Source organism: Tursiops truncatus, chromosome 2 (genome assembly GCF_011762595.2).
Source record: "Tursiops truncatus isolate mTurTru1 chromosome 2, mTurTru1.mat.Y, whole genome shotgun sequence".
Lineage (NCBI taxonomy): Eukaryota > Metazoa > Chordata > Mammalia > Artiodactyla > Delphinidae > Tursiops > Tursiops truncatus.
In genome coordinates, this window is record NC_047035.1 from 121,646,955 (window position 1) to 121,650,606 (window position 3,652).

General features: G+C 55.8%; 1 non-coding gene across 1 annotated transcript; it reads left to right on the forward strand.

Moving 5' to 3' along the window:
- The first annotated feature begins 2,408 nt into the window (after nucleotides 1-2,408).
- LOC117311357 (small nucleolar RNA SNORD116) lies at nucleotides 2,409-2,500 on the forward strand. The gene has a single exon (XR_004525569.1). It is a non-coding gene; the product is annotated as a small nucleolar RNA SNORD116 (small nucleolar RNA).
- The last annotated feature ends 1,152 nt before the right edge of the window (nucleotides 2,501-3,652 follow it).

The window sequence follows — 3,652 nt, forward strand, 5'->3', positions numbered from 1 at the left end:
AACACGTGGCTCCCAAAAGGAAAGTAGGGAGAGGTTCGCGTTGCATTTGCTCCCGTGGGTGTCCACAGCCACGCTGTTTAAGTTGAGGCTTGTGGCCGTCTGATGGGGAGAAGAGGCATTGGGAAAGGAGCCTGGGATGCCAATCCAGGAGGGAAGGCTAGGGAGAGCGTGCCGTCTGTGGGTTCCTTGGTCTAGCCAGGACTGCTGTCCCCTGCCACGGTTCAGCATTCGGGTAGGAGAGGAAGCGTGAGCCCTTGGTGGTCCGGTCGCCTGCCCTTGAGTTCTACAGGCCTCCGCCACCGGCTACTCGTTGCCTTGTGCCCGCAAAGAAACGGAAGTCTGTAGGCTCAGGGTCAGAGCAGGATTCCTGGCCTAGGGCAGGCTTCTTTGCCATGTTCTGCTTGGGAGACCAGATGCAGTTTAGGTTTCTCCTGATAAGGGGAGAAATCCAATGGGCCATTGCCACCGGGAGGTTGGCCAAGCTAAGGGCTCCTCCTCGGGTTGTGTCTGGCTTGTGTGTGCTGTGTGAAAGGGCTAGAAAATGCCTTAGTGAAGATAAGTCACAGCAAGCTTCTTTGGTGAGGGGTGGCTCTGGCATCTTTCCCTGACACGTTGGGATCCCGGTGGAGAGAGGAGGGCAAGGCGAATGAAGAAGACACGAGAGATGGCTGGCTAATCCCACAGGTTTACTGGTGGGTGGATAGATCGATGGTGGTCATAGGCTTCCGGGAACACTTTTGGTATTCCCTCAGGGACATTTGGAGGCAAGTGTAGAGAGGGAACACGGGAGCACATCTGTGGCGTGTCTCGCTTGTTTCCCCTCCTTGGTCAATTTACTTCATGGCGGGTCCCTGTGCCAGGGAATGGTTGCCTTCGTGGCACAGTATGGTGTCTTCTCATGGGGGCTGATTTGGAGGCCGTGGGGTGTTTTGTCCCTGTCTGTCCACGTTCTCCCTGTGTTGAAGATGTGAAGGTGTTCCTCAGTACAGCCCTGCATCGGTACTACACACCCAGCCCACCTAGCAGTCCCTGAGGATTGCAGACCTTCCCGGAGGTCATTGGGCAAAACCACGCGGAAAGGGAGTCGGCTGCCAAGGAAAGGCTACAGGTTTCCGGGCCCGAGAGGATGTGTGGTGCGGGGATCTTTTCTCCTGCCACCCGCTGGTGCTTTGAGACTGTGGTGTACGGCGTGCCTGGCCACAGTCCAGAGAAGTCATACCGGTTCAGGTGTCTAGGCTGTTGGCCGGGTTCTCTTGTTGCGCGGCTGTAGGTAACACGTTGCTTCTAGAGGACCTGGGCCTCACGGTTTCACCGAGGTCACGTCACTGACGGACCCAGAGTGTGAAAGTGCCAGGCAGCACTGCAAGAGACCCAATTGCTGCAACAGTTTGCCCCGCCACGTTGGGCATCGTAATGGTTCCCATGCCATTACCTTTGTGTGTACGACAAGGGTAGGTCGTCTGTCCTAACAGCAGGCCAGGAAGTATGCCTGCTGGTGAGTCTGCCTTGATTAGTCCAGGTGTTCCTCACGTGCCCTTTGTCGTGGGTCCCTATGAGCCGCTTTTGGTGGAGGCCGTCATATTCGGCCGTGTGCCCTTCCCTTGTGGAAGATCTCTTGATCTTCCGGGCACGTCCACTGTGTGGAGCCATGTGTGCTTAGAGTTGGTGTGTTCCCCAAAGGTCACTGGCTCTTAGTCTGAGGAGGCACAGTTGCCCTGAGCGTGTCTCAGGGTTTCCGGAAGACATCCTTTAGCTGTGATGGAGGGGAGAGTGCTCAGGAGAGGAATTGCAGGGCCCGAGGCCAGGGTGTTGTTGGACAGCGGGGCTCTTTGTCCTGATGGCGGCACGCCGTGAAGGCGTCTACGCCACATTGCTTTCACATTTACGTGCGGACACCCAGGCACGATGGGCAGCAAATGAAATGTTGAGGGGATATAGAGCACGCATCACTAGATGGTATCGCCCTTTCCCTCGGTGCGCCCGTGCACCATCCTCAGGCACGCGTGTGTTCTCTCAGCCCGAGCCAGGTGGACTGCCAGGGCCGGAATCCCAGCAGCAGAGCAGCCTGGGGCCATCCGTATCATCCATAATACCTGGTGAAGGGAGGAGGAGGAGTCTCGCAGGGGTGTTGGCGCACATTCCATGAGGATCCTGGTTTAACCTTGTTGCGGTAAGTGGCACTTCTTTGCTAAAACCTAGAGGTTTGGCCACGGGAACTGAAAACCGGTGCTACAGCCTCATCTTCTGTCTTTTTCCTGGGGAACATGAGCTCGATGACCTGAGAACTGGCTGCATTTCCTGCCCCATGGCTCAGATCTGGCCGCTTCTGTATGCTGACATGATTCAGCTCACTGCCGTCCCTTGGTGGAATCTGCAACTTTGCATGTCCGGCGTTTGAGCATGTGCTTGGATCGATGATGACCCCACAAATGCATTCCTTGGAAATCTGAACAAAATGAGTGAGAAAACCCTACACGTCTCCTCATCGGAACTGAGGTCCAGCACGTGGCTCCCAAAAGGAAAGTAGGGAGAGGTTTGGTTGCGTTTGCTGCCGTGTGTGTGTACAGCCACGTTGTTCGAGTGGAGGGTTGTGGCCGTCTCATGGGAGAAGAGCCATTGGGAAAGGAGCCTGGGATGCCAATCCAGGTGGGAAGGCTAGGGACAGCGTGCCGTCTCTGGGTCCTTGGTCGAGCCAGGACTTCTGTCCCCTGCCACGGACGAGCACGCCGGCTAGGAAAGGAAGCGTGAACCGTTGGTGGTCCTATCGACTGCATTTGAGTTCTAACAGCCGCCGCCACCGCTACTCGTTGCCTTGTGCCCTCACGAAGAGAAGTCTATGCTCAGGGTCAGAGCAGGATTCCTGCCTAGGGCTGGCTCTTTGTCATGTTCTGCTTGAACCAGAGCTGCCAGTTAGGTTTCTCATGATGAGGGGAGAAATCCAATGGGCCATTGTCCCCAGGCAGTTTGCCCAAGCTGATGGCTCCTCCTCGGGTTTGTTTCCGGCTTGTGTGTGCTGTGTGAACAGGCTAGAAAATGCTTAGTCAAGATAAGTCACAGCAAGCTTCTTTGGTGAGGGGTGGCTCTGGCATCTTTCATGACACGTTGGAATCCCGTTGGAGAGGGAAGGGCAAGGCTACCTATAAAGACACGATGAAATGGCTGGCTAAGCCCACATGTCTTACTTGTGGGTGGACAGATTGACAGAGGCCATAGGCTTCCAGGAACACTTTTTGACATCCCCCAGGAGCATTTGGAGGCACGTGTTTAGAGAGGGAACACGGGAGAACTTCTGTGGACTGTCCCGCCTTTCTCCCCTCCTTGGGTCGATTTACTTCATGGCGGGTCCCCCTATTGCTAGTGATGGTTGCCCCTTGTGGCACAAGTATGGTGTCCTTCTCATGGGGGCTGATTGTGGAGGTCGTGGGTGGTTTTGTCCCTGTCTGTCCACTTTCCCCCTGTGTTGAAGGTGTGAGGGTGTTCCTGAGTCCAGCCCAACATCTTTACTAAACCTGGCCCACATAGCGTTCCCCTGAGGTTTGCAGCTCCTCCCGGAGGTCATCTCTGGGCACAACCATGCGGAAAAAAGGGAGTCGCCTGCCAAGGAAAGGCTATAGATTTTGCAAGGCGGGTGAGGGTGTGTGGTGCGGGGGTC